We start from the raw sequence: 17,887 nt of genomic DNA on the forward strand, positions 1-17,887 counted from the left end.
ACTTTAATTTTGTCTATATTAAATTCAAGAACACATAACACTGAACAATATATCATTTAGGGAAGTACCATCTGGGAAAAGTGAAAAAAAGAGAGAAAAAGGGGGGTGGAAAATAATAAACATAAATTTCAGCGGAGTGGTTTCCTCTGAGTAGAGAACTAAAGCCAGAACCCAACCAGAGCTCAAAACTCCAAGCGAACCAACATCAAAACTGAGTCATTTAAGTTATTGTCCTGGGACTCTCCCCTACCAAGAAAAAGCATAGGTCACAGAGCTAGTGTGCAGGGTTGAATGCAAGGGAGAAGCTTAAGAGAATCCAGCTGTGAGAACAAGGTCTTTATATCATCTTCAAGGAAAAAAGGTTTTCTTCTTATTTCACAGGTAGGAGCCCTGCAAAAAGTTAATATGACTTCTATAAAGTCATTTTATCATCAATTTAGACCCAGAAATAGAATCCATCAGTCTTAACTCCTTTTGTTGATGCCATCACTAACCTATGCTCCTTCATTCACAAATGACTTAGAGGCTATACACAGGCTATGGAGGAGACGGGCCATGATTCACCGGCCGATGTGTTTCAGGCAAGGTTTTATTTCCATGCTTTCACGATTCCCATCTCTTTTATGCTCTGAAAACAGCAGCTGTGCCAGACAGCAGTCAACAGAAAAAGAAAAGAACTCATTTATAAAGCAGAGGACAAAAATAGTTTGCCCAGCATTTACACTGTGCTCTTTGGGGCTCAGGGTCAAAGAGTTCAGTCTGACTTTTCTTTAGTAACCTAAACTTAGTTGCTTTCTTTTTCTGCATCAAAATGATTTTTGGTGTCTATTCATATAACAATGGACGTGAGGTTCTATCAAATGCCAACCAGTTGGATCACTACTGAAATGGAAATGGCATGGTTTAAACAAATCAAAAGCATATCATTAAGGTCACTAAAAGCCTTTTTGCTGGAAAAACTCAAGACACTATGGTAATGAAATATGTCTAAAAATGAGAAGAGAAAGACCAACTATAAAATATTTCCCTATGTAAATGTCACAACTGCATTAGACATTAAATCCACCTTTAGAGGTAATTTGGGCCCAGAGTCAGATTTAGAAATCCTGCTTCCAGAAGGAAAGAAAATTTTTTAAAATAAAGAAAAACACATTTAAAAAATCCAGATCCATCACCAATTTTCTATGTGACATTACACAAGTCTTCTAACATCAGAGACTCTGTTTCCCCGCTGGGCAAATGTGCTCAGAGACACCTACCATTCCTGGTTCCCCAAAGAGAAATTTATAGGAAAGCACCTCACTGAATATGAAGAGCCACTCAAAGTATATATCTGATGTGCAGCTACAATTGGGTTTCATGGAATTTTCTCATAATTTAAGAAAATATTAAGAAGTTCTTGTAGAAGATAAGACACATCCGTTTTGATTCACAGTGGGCTGATCAATTACCAAAGAAGGTGGACTGATTTTTCTTTTTTTAATCTAAGAAGGCGTATTTGTTTTCTATTGCTGTGTAACAAACCACCCCAAATCTAGCAGCTTAAACAATGCATGATCTCACAATTCTGTAGGTCAGAAATCCAGGAAGCTTGACTGGGTTCTCTACTTAGGGTTTCACAAGACCAAAGTCAAGGGGTCAGCCAGGCTGGGCTATTCACTGGAGGCTCTAGAGATGAGTTTAACCTTAAGTTCATTTAGGTTATGGCTATAGGTCTGAGGCACCCAATTCCTTCCTGGATGTTAGCTAGTAGGGGCTCTCTGCTCCTAGAGGGCACCCTCATTCATTCACATGTGGCCCCCTTCATCTTCAAAGCCAGCAACAGTATACTGAATCTCCCTCATGATTTGAATCTCAGATTTCCTCATCTGCTACTAGTTGAGAAAGCTCTCTGCTTTTAAGGAATCATGTGATCAGACAGGCCCACCCAAATAATCGTAAAGTTAACTCTGCCAGATAACATAATGAGATCATAGGAGTGATATTTCATCATATTCCCAGCTTCTATGGATCAGCGAAGGACATTTTTGTGGAGGGAATTGTAGAAATTCTGCCTACCATGGAGGAAGTAGGGGGATAAAAGTTAAGAGCATGGGTTTTGATAAAGACTGACTTAGTTTCAAATTCCAGCTCTGTAATTTGACTGGATCTCTGTTTAAACTCAGATCTAAGTTGCTAAACCCCTCTAAGCTTTACTTTCTGAAGATTGCAATCTACTTAGGAGCAGGGAGAACTAATAACTATTTCCCATATGCATTGCACAGTGTCTGGAACATGTCAGCATTTGGTAATATTTGAGAGAACAAATGAATGAATGAATGGGAGTTAACACTGAAAGTTATTTCCAAAATGTATCACAAAGCTTTATTTGGCCCTGTTTTGCTAATATTTTTTTCATCAACTTAGTGAATTTGAATTGACCCAAATTGACTTGGATCAATGAATGAGGACATACAAGGAATACACGTTAAAGCAATAAACGATGTGCTATGGTGAGCGCTGTGAATTGTGTAAGACTGTTGAATCACAGACCTGTACCTCTGAAACAAATAATACATTATATGTTAAAAAAAAAAAAAAAAAAGAAGAAGATAGCAGGAGGGGAAGAATGAAGGGGGGGAATCGGAGGGGGAGACGAACCATGAGAGACTATGGACTCTGAGAAACAAACTGAGGGTTCTAGAGGGGAGGGGGGTGGGGGGATGGGTTAGCCTGGTGATGGGTATTAAAAAGGGCATGTTCTGCATGGAGCACTGGGTGTTATACACAAACAATGAATCATGGAACACTACATCAAAAACTAATGATGTATGGTGATTAACATAACATAATAATAAAAAAAAAAGAAAGAAGTGAAACAAAGGTGGGCCGTACATTGGATGACAGAGCCCAAATCAAGAAGAATCATGGCAAACTGAAAAAAGAAACTTACCAAATCAAGTGAGATGAAAATTAATGAGTTTCCTTAATGACCTTAGCCTCCAGCCTAGGTCATTGATCTTAGCTTGGTGCTAGGTTTCCAAGTTAATCACGATAGTTTTTTCTCAGTCTGGGCTAACTGGCATCATTGTCCCTCTTCATTATTCAAGTCTTGTCCTTTGACTCTCACGCTTCATAGATTTATTTTAACTGGTTTTTACTGTAAATCACCTAAAAGTTTGTTAAGAAGTAGGTAGGATAGAACAATGTGTAACAAGAAGGAGAAAATTTTATGTGCCAAAATCCAGGAGACCTAAAGACAAGCAGATTTTCTTTGGATAATGAAGAGCAGGAGGGGACTGTTCTCTCAGAGAGCCCCTGGACTGAGATACAAGACTACTCTCTCAGAGATTCCCATGATGAATGGGTCACATATAGAGAGCATGAGTGTGGGCAAGGCTAGATTGTATGAATGAGCTCCTAGGCAAGATGGTAAAGGTATTTATTTACCTTATCTCATATGATCACTTCTCTATGCCTCCGTTCTGCACTTAAAACTTCAGTTAAGGCTCTAATCTGTCAAAATGCTATTGTGTACGTGGATGTGTGTGTGTGTGTGTGTGCAGATAATAAAGACCAGGTGGGGAAAGAAGATTATAGAGACTTAGTTGAGTAGACAGAGATGGAAGGGAAAAAGACACTTTGAACTATTCTAATACCAGAATTATCAGAATTTCTGAGGCACAATAAGACCCCAAATGAGGTCCTGATTAAATAAATTAACTAATAATTATTAGATAAGATTTAATCCCTTCAAATGCCTATAATCCCTTAAAATCCCCTTTAAAATACTGTAAGAAAATATAAACATCTTTTTGTTTATCCTTATAAGAAAACAAATTAAAAATATTTTGTAGATTTTTATGCCTATAACATTTATAGAGAGGTAGATAGATACATGAATTTACATATTTATTTGATCTTGGAATGCCAAAAGACAGCTTGTACCATTTTTTTTAAAGATTTTATTTATTTATTTGACAGAGAGAGAGAGACCAAAAGCAGGGGGAGTGGGAGAGGGAGAGGGAGAAGCAGGCTTCCTGCCAAGTAGGGAGCCTGATGTGGGCTCTATCCCAGGACCCTGGGATCATGACTTGAGTCAGCAGCAGATGCTTAAACCACTAAGCCACCTAGGTGCCCCCAGCTTGTGCCATTTTAAAGTGACAAGAAAATATGTTAGCCTGAAAAAAATGTCCTATGTCAAATGAAGGAAGTTCACACTTGATCTTTCCATTTCTCCATCATATTTACATTTGGGTTAAACCAACAAATGCTGGGGCCGGTGGGGGCAGAAAGGAGCAAAGAGCCCCTGAGATATATGCAAAACAATACATTCCTGGCTGAGATCCCTGAGCCACAGCCTCCCCGAGGAGAGGTGCCTGACCTGAGTGAGACGGAGACAGGGTCAGAAATAAACCTTCCTGGATTAAACTGCTGAGATCTGAGAGTGTATTTGTTACCACAGCATAGTCTAGCTATCCTAATACGAAAACACTATTTCAAGCCATAAATACAAATATTCCTCGGTCTGAAGGCAACTGGGATTCAACTGTTCTACAACAAATTAGACCTATACAGGAGTTAGCAAAAGCTTGCTTTTTTATTTTAGATATTTATCATCGATAGCCCATTTATAATAGATAAGAAAATAACCAATAAATCGAAAACTTTTACAAAATATACAGAGATTTTTTTTTTAAGATTTTATTTATTTATTTGACAGAGAGATAGAGAGCACAAGTAGGCAGAGAGGCAGGCAGAGGGAGAGGGAGAAGCAGGCACCCCGCGGAGCAGGGAGCCCGATGCGGGACTCGATCCCAGGACCCCGGGATCATGACCTGAGCCGAAGGCAGCCAATTAACCAACTGAGCCACCCAGGCGCCCTTTTTTTTTCTTTTTTTAAACCACAGTTGACCCTTGAACCACATGGGTTTAGAACGCACAGGTCCACTTATATGTGCAGGGTTTTTTTTTTTTTTTTGATACAGTTCTGTCAATATATTTTCTCTTCCTTATGATTCCTTTAATAACATTTTCTTTTCTCTAGCTTACTATTGTAAGAATATAGGACATAATACATATAACATACAAAATATGACTTTATGTTACAAGTAAGGCTTCTAATCAACAGTAGGCTATTAGTAGTTACTTTTTTGAGGGGTCAAAGCTATATGTGGAGTTTTGGTGGCATGGGGGTTGACGTCCCAATCCCCACGTTGTCCAAGGGCAAACTGTACTTCTAAGTGACTTCCAGATAGTACTCACCCAAAGCTTAATGAAAAATTCTAATTCTCAAGTAGCACTGAAAAGTTATTCTTAACAGGTGGTCGGAAACTTACAGCCCAGATGATTAATGCTAATTTGGGTTTCAGCACAAAAGCGTGTTTTTAAAAGCCTCAGTCTTAAGATGTTGGGTAGTGACATGGAATGCTATTCCTGCCTGGGACATTAGAATGATCCTTGAGATCTTCCTTTCAAGTGTGACATGAGCTTGGCATACTTTTTAGCTGGTGAGTTGGAAACAAATGTACAGTTTTTCCTAAGCCTTGAAAGTTCAATCCATCTCATGTGAGATAAATCTTAGTGAACATTCAGGGAAAGCTGAATTTAGTGAGAGGCCCATGTGTGGTATATTATTTCTGTCAAGTAGAAGATACTAGTCAGCAGTGGGGTCATAAAAGCAACTGCCTAGCCAAGATTCATGCCAATCTCCAAGTTCAACAGCCCTCATGAGTAACTCCTGGTTACCATATCATTGTTTTCCTATATACATTTTTCAGACATATTTAATAGCCTAAGGAATGTTTGATAGTCACATCAGTTTTGTTAAAGCTCTGATCAGCTATCCCAAACCCATCAGGCAGACTATTGAAATACTGAAGGCTCTATGTGAAAATCATTAGTACTGTTGCCCAACTAAAATATTTTTTAGTAACACAAAGAACATTAACTTTACGTCTTTATTTTTCCAAACATCTTTAATAGAGTAAATAAATTAATTCAAGAAATGGCAAACACTATTTTCCTTAATATATTTCATGTTACATAACAAATTTTCTCACATAATATCCCAAGGAATAATTTAGCCAGTATAGAATTTTCAAAAATTCTAGAACAACTTTCAGGCATCAAAATTACCATTGAAGTTCTGATTAATGTTTAACGAGATTATATTCTCTGCAAACAATACCCATTTCCTACTTATATCACCAGTGGAATATCGATGCCTGCCTTTATATAACAAATACACTCAATATTCATTGAGCAGGATACATTCTCTGCACAAGCTAAAAAGCAAAACCAACAGGTAAGCAAGTTTCTTAATTCAGGTTCTTCATTTGATTTTCTTTGTAGTTACTGTTGAAATTTCTGTTATATTCTTTCAGGTATGATTAGCCCCATGACTAAAGTAAAGATGCTAATAATGTATAGATATCCTAAAGTTGGAGCATGGGTGCATTAGGAAAAATTTCCCTGACTCTCTCTTCGATCTTAGAAGAACAGGGACTCATCAACCCCTCCCCCAAATATGCCCCGATTATAAATTACTGGCTTTTGAGTTTCTTAACACTAAAAGCAATGTGTTTATTCATTTGAAACCCATATATGTCCTATCCTGTTAAAGAACACATGGTAGGTACTCAAAAAAAATGTTTGGTAAATTCTGGTTTTAGCTGACTTTTTTTAAATCATGGAGTGTTCTCAATTGGAATATAACAAGTATGCAGAAAATACACACACAAAAGTAAGTTAACAGTTCAATGACTTATCACAGAGAGCATTTGACCACCCCCCAAGTCCAAGTAAAATGGAGAATTGCCAGCACTCCAGGAGCCTCAGACTCCACCTCAGACCCTCTCCCGAATAGTAGCTCCCGAAGGGAATCACTATCCTGATTTCTAACCCTGTAATCTAGTTTCTCCTGTCTAGGATCTTAAGTAAATAGGCTCATGCTGTATTCTCTTATGCTTGGTTCTGACACCCAACATTATGATTATGAGGCTTATCCAGGGTGTCTTTTGAAGCTATGGTTTGGTCCTTGTTGTTACTGTGTGGTATTATTTTGCAAGAATGTACTACCATTTACTTTTCCATTCTATTGTTGATAGACATTTGGGTTGTTTCTAGTAGTCCCCATGAGCACACATTTGCCAGTTGTATATGTTGCAAATATCTTTTCCCACCCTGTGGCTTGCCTTGACAGCAAACAATTTTAACTAATGTTTCTTGGCAAATTGCAAGGTATTATGCCTGACTCTGTAAGTGGGTACATATAGAGTGCTTCTCAGCTATGGGACTGTTGAGGTATTTTTGAGCTCCTGGGACAAATAGCAATTGTACCCAGGGGTAGAGATGCTAACCCAAAGTGTGTGTGTGTGTGTGTGGGTGTGTTCAAGTCCCTGTGTATAAGTGGGGTGTGTAGAAAAACACCATGATTCCAAAATTAGGATGAGCTTTCAGATACTTATTAGGTGAATTAAAAATGGCTCTGGGGCACCTGTGTGGTTCAATTGGTTGAGTGCCTGACTCTTGATTTCAGCTCAGGTCATGATCCCAGGGTCCTGGGATCAAGTGCCGTGTAGGGCTCCCCAGCTCGGAGTCTCCTAGTCTCCCTCTCCCTCTAACCACCACTTTGCCTCCCCGGCTCACAGTGGTCTTTCTCTCCCTCAAATAAATAAATAAATCTTTTTAAAAATAGCCCTATATTATAAGAAAACATGAACAAATTGTGAAAGCAGACTATTTGTAAATGTAAACAAGCAACATTTTTGTGTTTTTACAAAAACTCTGATTTCTCTTTTGCTTTTCTCTCCATTGATGGGCCATACTTAAGTTTTAGGGGGTAAAATCCTAAATAGTGGATATTATATGATCTTTGAGCTGTATCTGCCAAAGGGCTGGCTCACAATAACACAGAACATGCCCTGGTGTTCTACAGTGGGGAATGTGTCTTCAATCTGGACACTGAGGAAGAAGAGCTTCTTTGTTGAAAGGAATTCAAACTCTGCTCCTATTGCCTTTGCAGGGAAAGTCAATGCAGCAAGTGAAGGAAGAACACAGATTCCCAGCACTCCGCTGAGTGAAACCCAGAGCTGCAACCTCAGGCCAATGTTTCTTTTAAGGTGGCAGTCAGCTTTGGGCAGATACTGCAGCGAAATAAATATTTCCTTAGAAATCAGTTGATGAAGATGGAATGGTTGACCAGAACCACCTTGAAAGACAGAGAATTGGAGTCCCTGAAGCAAGAAAAAGAGATCTCAATGCAAAGAAGACGGCCAAACTGGAAGAGAATTTTCCCTGAGAAGAATGGAGATAATCATTTATTAAAAATGATCATCGCCCTTATAAGGACCCACTGTTACTTACTGTGGAGGAACTAGGATATGTAGATCCTTTACAGTTGCTTAGCAGGGGATGATAATCTTAGGATATCGAGCCAATGTGCTTTCATCCTTGGGAACTGCTGCTTCCACATTAAAGCGGGTGGGGTTGTGTGGGATGCAGACTTGGGAAGGGGTGTCGAGTGCAGGATGTTTGTTAAGCAGAGCCCTAGGACCAGCCCTAAGGGAGGGAGCAGCAGGGAGCAGAGCTGGGCAGAAGGAGAAGCAGGGCCATGATACTGTCAGGACATAGCCTAAGCTGATCCATGTGGCCGCCACAGCTAGAAGAGCCCTCTGGCACTGTGCCAAGTAGGGCCAACATGGCCCAGCCTTTATACTCCCATACAGATCAGTCATTAGATATGAGCATGACCTTGGGCACAGCTCCAAGGCTACACTGATCCTAAAGAAATGACAGCTGAAGGCCATATGGGCACCCTACTCTCAGCAGCGGGGTCCAAGTCCAGCACTGAAGGCATCTGGGCTGTGCATTCTGGTGTCCACGCGGCATCCTGCTGCAGGTTCCTATTGCAGATGCTACTGTGCCCTGCCCTTTACTGCCCTGACCTCCAATGTGGGCAGTCCTCTTTCAGACAGAATCCACATCGCTATGCCTGCTGGCTTCTTGCTGAGCCACCGAGGGCCACTTTGCCCACAAGCAAGACAGGTTGGATGTGCCAGGGAATGAATAACCACCCAACCTTGACTTTCAGGAGTGCATCAATACCCCAGCTTCCTGGCCCTTCCGTGATACAATTCCTATGTGCCTGTTTGACACTTCTCCAAGTTTCCATGTGAGATTAAGCTCCCGTCACCCACTGCAATAATTGTCTTAATAACTCACCCATTATTGGCCTTCTTTTTCCTTGCTCACTTCCCTACTCCTCAACCAGTGTTCCTTTCCCGTCCCAAATAAACTACTTGCACTCAAGTCTTCGTCTAAGAACTTCTGGGGGAATCCAAAGGAAAGAGTTTCCATAGCCAAAAACTAGCCTGGTAGACTCGGATGATGGAGTTTCTTCCATTAAGGCTGGTCTGTGGAGATCAGTGCTGTGGGGAGAAAAGTATAATATAGGGCAATCCTTTCCAAGAAGGAAAAGAAAGTGGAAACCCCACTGTTTGGTGCAATGAAGTATAAGAGGAAAGGGTGGAGGTAGAAATTGGAGGCATAGTGTTGAAGTGTGAGGGACACATCCAGGCAGGGACTGTTGGGGCAATGTAATTAACAAAATCTCTCCGAACCCAGAAAACCTCTTCACAAAGATAGAAGAGAAATAAAACGATTCTATCATTGAATAGTCATTAAATCAGAATGCGGTGTGTATCATAGGCAATCCGCAAAGAGATTGCAAAGAGGGGAAAAAATCTTACTATTTTATAGAGCCAAGCAGATACAACCTATTACATGCATGTGCTCAAGATAAACAATAACCACTCCTCTATAACAGGACCTGACAGCACCATTTGTCACACATAGATCATCCCAGATTCACCTGGTAACTGAGGTTGCCATGTGTGTTTGCTAATTGGCTTTATCCAAAGGAAAAATAAACCTCTCACATCTTTATGACAGGAGGTGGGTTTGGAGTGAGGCACCTGCCAAAGTTAGGTCCCTATCCTCTCACAGAAATAGGGAGATGGGGCACTTGAGAAAGACACTTCTGGGTCATAAACACGACAAGAGGCTTATTTAGCTTTTAAAAAGATTTACATATATTTCAAAGAGAGAAAGAATTTACAATTAGGAGTTTTCTAAAGGAAATGCTTGAGGAAAGGGGACGTCTCTTCCCTTATTTTCAAAGAAAGAATTAAGCATCTTATTTGTATTTGTCTTTGCCTTTACAGTACAAGGGAAACCTAACACTTGAGGTCCCTTCCTGACACAGGTTTCTCTAGGTGATGCTCCGCTGAACAAGAAGAAGTGCAGGAGACAAGATCAAAGGGGACTGGGGATTAGACTGAGCTACCCCTTGTCAACAGTTGTAGGGCTTGGCTTTCACTGTGATTGAGATAAAAAGTCATTAGAGAGTTTTGATCAGAGGAATGATGCGGTCTGACTTACATTTTAGAGGCACTTATTATAAAACTGATGACTACCTATTTAGCGGGACTTTATTCTCAGGACTCCTGCAGGTGCTAATGGAACTACACAAGATCCAAAGCTTTATCTTGAGGTTGTTTTCTCTGCCGTCTGCTGATGGGAAGATAGCAGGGAAAAGTCATTAATAACTTGAGGTCATACAGGTTTATGTTCCCAAATGGCAGCAATCAGTGTACAGAAGAGGCTAGAAGAAAGAAAGCAGAGGAAAGGAAATACATTGAGGACTGAACAGTGTCAAGGAGAAGACGGGACCCAAGCTATGCATCAAAAGGATGGAGGTAGTTAGTGACGGAGAGGCAAACAACATGAATTCAGGGTCAGAGGTCACTCTGAATACAGCCTGTTTGGAGTAGGCTGAGAAAAGTTAATAAATTAAGATTGCAGAGACCTGTGTTGTGGGGGCCAAGTGTTACTGAAAAGAAAGTATAGGGGGGCGCCTGGGTGGCTCAGTTGGTTAAGCGACTGCCTTCGGCTCAGGTCATGATCCTGGAGTCCCGGGATCAAGTCCCGTATCGGGCTCCCTGCTCAGCGGGGGGTCTGCTTCTCCCTCTGACCCTCTTCCCTCTTGTGCTGTCTCTCATTCTCTCTCTCAAATAAATAAATAAAATCTTAAAAAAAAAAAAAAAAGAAAGAAAGTATAAGGGCGCCTGGCTGGCTCAGTCGGAAGAGCGTGCGACTCTTGATCTCAGGATCCTGAGTTCAGGCCCCACGTTGGGTGTAAGATTACTAAAAGAAATAATGAATAAACTTAAAAAAAAAAAAGAACAAAATATAATGAACAGACCCTCAAGAAACTAACCAGTGGAGAGGTACCCATCCTCTGCTCTGATATCTCTACCTCCAGCAGAACAGAGTAGCCACACATTTACATCATTAATGACCTCCACCTAGTTACTTCTTGCCAATTAGTTGGGTGTAACAAAAAGCAATTTACTTTTTTTTTTTTAAGATTTTATTTGTTTATTTGCTAGAGAGAGAGAGAGGGAGAGTGACAGTACAAGCAGGGGGAGTGGCAGGCAGAGGGAGAAGCAGGCTCCCCGCCGAGCAAGGAGCCCGATGTGGGACTTGATCCCAGGACCCTGGGATCATGACCTGAGCCGAAGGCAGACGCTTAACCGACTGAGCCACCCAGGCATCCCAAAGCAATTTACTTTTAATTACTCCCACCATTCCGTCCTCATCCCATCCCTCTGTCTCTTGTCCCTGAGATAAAAATTCACCCCCATTTGTGGGCAAAATCTATATTACTTGGGACCTTTGAGCAAAAGGCCATTTTACTGGCAGGACAAGGGAGGGGGCTGCGAAAGAGATGAGAATGGAAATTATGATTGTTAATTTTATGTGTCAACTTCACTGGGCCACAGGGTGAAGGATATTTTGTCAAATGTCATTCTGGGTGTTTCTGTTAGGGTGTTTTGGATAAGATTAAGATTTTAATGGGTAGATTGAATAAAGCAGATTGTCCTCCTTAGTCAGGGGGAAGGGGGCTTCATCTAATCAGCTGAAGGCCTGAATAGAAGGAAGAAGCTGACTCTCCCTAAAATAAAAGAGAAAAACTCCTACCTGACTGCATTTGAACTGAGACATTGGATTTCCCTATCTTCAGACTCAAACTGAAACATTAGTTCTTCCTGGGTCTTGAGCCTGCTGGTCTATGGACAAGAGCTACACCATTGGCTCTCCTGGGACTTGAGCTTCCTGACTCACCCTGAAGATCTTGGGACTCTCAGACTCCATAATTGTGTGAACTAATTCCTAATAATAAATCTCATTATATTTACATATATATAAAGAGAGAGAGATTAAGGACAGAGAATGAATAGATAGATAGATAGATAGATAGATAGATAGATAGATAGATAGATAGATAGATAGATAAATATCCAATTGTTTCTCTGGAGAACACTGATTTAACAGAAATGCACCTGAAGCCATTCTTCTTCCTGATTTTGTGATGTTGGTCACCAAAGGGTCGAGGGAAGGGAAAGCAGGGCAAGGTTGGAAGAGATATTATAATACCAGGACTTATGAAGTATCTGGGGGCTTCCCTCAAGCACAGACTAGGGTACTACCAAGTCATGTGGTGTGACAAGTGTCAGGGGGTCAATAAAATCTTCCAGGATTCTTCTAGGTAATGGCCTAAGTCAACTTGGAGCCTAAGAGACTGAGCCTGGAGGAGGGAATACACTCTGTACTGGTAAAGATTGAGTAAGGCTGAGGAAGACACCTGGTGTGGCAGGGTGGGACAGACACAAGTGAATGCAGGGTGAGCCGGGTCATGGGACCCTACAGACATTTCCCTGTAATAGTCACAAGAATGAATACAACTCACAGTGAATGCTTCCTCAGTAACAGACACTGTGCCAAAGGCTTTCTGTCCATTGTCTCATATAATGCCCCCATTTTTCAGATGAGAAACAGAGAGCTAATGAGGTTAAGTGGAAATTATAGATAAAGAGATTAAGGGCCTCAGACTAAGAATCGTGTAAGGATGAAATGGATTATGTTAGGAAGTGCATAGAGCTAGGAAAGAGCTCAATAAATGGAAATTATTATTTTCACATTGTCCTCCTCATCACTATTATTACTGTAGTATTCCTTCATTATAAATACTTTAGCAACAAAATTGCTCTGGCACTAAGAAGGCTAAAATGCTAAAGAGATCCCTCTGTATATGGCCTTCCAGTTCAAAGGTACCTGAAAGGGGCACCTGAGTGGCTCAGTTGGTTAAGCATCTGCCTTCCGCTCAGGTCATGATCTCAGGGTCCTGGGATCAAGCCCCACGTTGTGCTTCCTGTTCTGTGGGGAGCCTGCTTCTGTCTCTCCCCCCCTCCCCTCAAATAAATAAATAAAATCTTTAAAAAAAAAAAGCTACCTGAAAGTCTCTTTCTTACAATGTTTTCTGTCTCAAGAGCAAGAGGGACTTGGGAGTCTTCCTTAGCTTGAGAAAGAAACAAAAATCACTCTCCATCAGAAACCTGGCTCCAGACTTCTCACTAATTTCTCCCTGGTCACCATAGCTCTTTCCTGGTTCCCACTTTCAAACATTTCCTGATTGCAGCGACTAAGCTCAAGGGCGCCCATTCTCTACCTCAATAGGGTTTTGCCTTCAATCTCTTCATATACTATAACCTAGAGGTTACTTGGTTACTCAAGGCACATAGTTGGCCCTAAATACTTACTTGCTTAAGGCAAGTTGTTTTCTCTTCAACCCCCTCCCTTCCTGCACAAAAGAGAAAAATTTAGAGTTGACCCTGTAGCTGTAATATAAGATGACCTACATTGCTTTAATTGTATTTCATCTTTGCATCAGAGTAGAGTTGAATGGTCAACTCTATAGCTATAATAAAAGACGTCTTATATTGTTTTAATTGTATTATATCTTTGACACCTTCTCATAAGAAATGGAGAAATGCCCTTTGAACTAATTTTTCCAACCTGCGTATCATGAGCAACCTGATTGCTTTGTAATCAGTTTCTTGCTGTGATCATTAATTATTTTTCCTTCTCTGATGGCTGTCATTATCCTGTGGCTGCCATTCATTCGTTGTCACACATATACCTTGCAGTTTGCTTATTCATGTTGCCACTTCAGTCCTGATTAAATTCAATGTGAACATTGGCCTTGGATGAAAAGAGGGGCAAATTTAGTGGTGTCGCTTGAATTTATGAGGCTGTGACATGATTTGTTGTGATTGGAGATGGGACACCACTCTGGAGAGCAGGGCTGCCACCAAAAGGAAGAAACCCATGTGACCTTCCCTCTGACATTGGCGATCACAAGGGGTCCACAGCCAGGACATGGCCTGGCTTCATCTGAAGAGGCTGCCACATTTTACACCAATGTGGCATCTGCTCTGTGAACATTGAGAAGGAAAAAGGAAATTCATCAACATTGCTTGTCATCTATGACCACTCTGGGTACAATACTTGTTCAAACTTACAACAGCACAGTAAATAGCTTTTATTAAACTCATTTTGGAGGTAAGGAGGCTGAAGCTCAGGGAAGCTAAATAACATGACCAAGAATACACAGCTGTAAGTAAAGGAGCAGAGTGGGGTTTTGAACCCAGAGCTGTGATTCCAAAGCATGCGTTATTTCTCTGCACATCACTAAGAAGCCTTAAGAAATGTGTTCAGCAATGAAATCAAGTTTGGAAAAAGGACAGTGGTCCAGCTGGCCAAGATGTCATGGGGGGAAATCTCACAGCCAATCAGCAAAGTTACGAGATTTTCTTCAATAAGTCTTAGAAACCAGTCAGGATGGAGAAAGCAGATAATCTGATTGCCCAAGATTTGGAGTCTGCATTATGGGTGTGGTGGAAGTTCCCAAAGTGAGAAATCTGGGACAGAAAGGAGGGCATGATGTGGGCATGATGAGTCCTGGCTGTGTGCAGAAGGGAGTGGGGACAGACTGGGACAACAGAGAGGGGCCTGCAGTCTGAGAAGAGGTGGAGTGGAGAGACAGGGAAAAGAATGTCAGAAATACTCAAGGAAAAGAAGAGGTGATGTCGTCAAAGAGGCAAGTTTCAAAGTCAGATCTGGTACAGGCAGAGCCCAGGAAAATAGCTCATTCTCCAATAAGCTGCTCCCCTCCAGCTGTCAGACTGTTGAGAGGTTTCATGCAATGTGCTGCCAGGGTTAACCACCCTTAAACAGGCATCTCTTCCCAAGCAAAGCAAAGGTACTTGAAAGATATAGGATTCTTTAGTCATAGAATGGCACTCTATAAACAGATGCTCAGGATTGTGAAAGCTAGAAATTCCGGTGAGGACAGCCCCCCAACACCTCAGTCCTTCCTCCAAATCTTACTGCACTAGGTTTAATCTGCCTTAGAATGAGCCAGCTCTGCCTGAAGCTGGCTTCTTGCATGGGTTTCATAAAAGGGTCATAGTCCCTCATTTGGGATTCTCTTGCCAAACCAACAATTTCTGGGCACTGTCCTGCTTTCCTCTCCCACCTCACTCTGCTATAGCCACCCTGGTCTCTTCTCGGTTTCTAGAACATTCCTTCCTGATGAAGAACTTTGCACTTGCAAAAAGAAACCTCTTCCTTCAACTTTTCATGAGGTCGCTTCTTCTCATTGTTCAGATCTCTGCCCACATATCACCATCAACCGCCTGACCTCAAACCCCTTCTGCACCCACCTGTTACAGTTGCTTGTGCCTACACAGTGCCTGTGTATAATCATTGTGTTCATTACCTTCTGTCTCCCCCACAGGAGGACAAGCCCCATGCAAACAGGGGCAATACTACATTGAGGTATATCCTCAATGCCTAACACAGGCCTCAGCACAGAGGAGGGGACCTAATAAATGGTGTTGGAACAAATGAATGAATGAGGAATCAGTAAGTAAGCATCTCCAAAAGGCAACAGAGGGTGGAGGAGAAGAGAAAGTCGTTCTATCAGATGACATTTACTCCTCTCTCAATGGACCTTTCAACTCTTTGTTGTTTGTCAATTTTCATCAACTGAAAGGCTAACTGTGAAAAACATGTAAGGAAGGAGGCAGAGGGAATTTATTTTCTTTGGATTCCACTGTGCCTTCCAAAGTGGGTCTTACAAAGCCCACAGCCCAACTCTGGCAGTAGGAACATGGTTATGGACTAAGTTGTCTCCCCCCAAAATTCGTTCGTTGAAGACATAACCTCCAGTACATCAGAATGTGACTGTATTTGGAGATGTGGCCTTGAAAGAGGTAAGTTCAATGAAGCTGCTTGGGTAGGCTTTAACCCAATCTGACTAATGCCCTTATAAGAAGAACAAACTTAGGGGCACTTGGGTGGTTCAGTCAGTTAAGCGTCCGGCTCTTGGTTTCGGCTCAGGTTCTGAGGGTCATAAGATCGAGCCCTGTACCAGGCTCCACACTCAGAGCAGAGGTTGTTTTGGATTCTCTCTCCCTCTCCCTCTGCCTTTCCTCCTCATACTCTCTCTCTCTCTAAAATAAATAAATCTTAAAAAAAAATTTAGATGTGCAGAAAGACATCAGGGATGCACACACACACAAAAGAAAGACTATGTAAGGACAACAAGAAGGCAGCCATCTACAAGCCAAGGAGAGAGGCCTCAGGGGGAACCAAATCTGCCAACACCTTGATCCTGGAATTCCAGGCTCTAGAGCTGTGAGAAAACAAATCTCTTTCCTTGAAGTCTGTGGTTGTTTTATTATGGTAGCCTGAGCAAACCAACACAAACAGGAATATAATAGTCTTGTCAACATCTTGGATCACTTTCACAGACTACACAAGTTAGACTGAGCTGGCCTCACAGTCCAGGGAAGCACTGTGGTGGGTGGAAGGTACATGAGCTGTGCAATCATGTCCCAGGTCCACCACTTGTCATGTTGGGACATTTGCCTACCCTCTCCCACCGGAACAGAGAACATTTGTGTATATGCTAGTCAATTATGTTTCTTTTCTTCCCCCTCTCCCATTACCCTATCATCAGACGTTTTAATAGTTGGTTAGCCTTATAGCTCCGTATTTAAGTTACAAGATATCAAAGGAAGAGCACGATGCAGCTTGGGGAGGAACAACATCACCGGGAGATGGATGAAATGACAAATGAGACTTTGTATACTTTGGAAGAGAGAGCTACCATGTTTTAGGCTATTTGACTGATAGTGGCATTGTGTTAGAAAGTAAAATGTGGATAAAGAAGGTGCATATTGATGCCAGGTGACAAAGAGCAGGACATCCTAGTTTTATACTATGTCAGCCTGTCTACTGGAACAGAGTCCTGGAACCCCCTTCTGGGGGCCCTTATTCTTTGATGAGTATCAGGGCTAGATGCAATGAGGGATAGAGACAGAAGTGCTGGAAGATTCCAACTTTCGTCCTTGCTCTTCCCTCCTCTGTACCCAACTTTCCTTGACTGCCAGCCTTGCTGACTGTGATGGTGAATTTTATGTGTCAACCTAGATGGTGTTTTCTCAATGCAATTAACATTTAAATTGGCAAATACTGGGTAAAGCGGATTGCCCCCCATAATGTAGGCAGGCCTCATCCGATCAGTTGCAGGCTTGAACAGAGAGAAAAAGACTGGCCTCCTGCAGCAAGAGAAAATTCTCCAGCAGACTTGGAAATGCACCATCAGCAATCCCGGGTCCCAAGCCTACTGGCCCAGGCTGCAGATTTCAGACTTAACAGCCTCTATAACCATGGAAGTCAATTCCATAGATAATAGACAGGCAGGCAGGCAGGCAGACAGACAGATGGACGGATAGCTAGATGATGATAGATAGATGATAGATGATACATAGATGATAGATAGATAGATAGATAGATGATAGATATACAGATAGATAGATGACAGATGATAGATAGATGATAGATATAGATAATAGATGATAGATAGATAGATAGATGATAGATAGATAGATAGATAGATAGATAGATAGATAGATAGATAGATAGATAGATAGAT

Source organism: Mirounga leonina, unplaced genomic scaffold (assembly GCF_011800145.1).
Source record: "Mirounga leonina isolate KUSES-001 unplaced genomic scaffold, KU_Mleo_1.0 Mir_172, whole genome shotgun sequence".
NCBI classification, from domain to species: Eukaryota; Metazoa; Chordata; class Mammalia; order Carnivora; family Phocidae; genus Mirounga; species Mirounga leonina.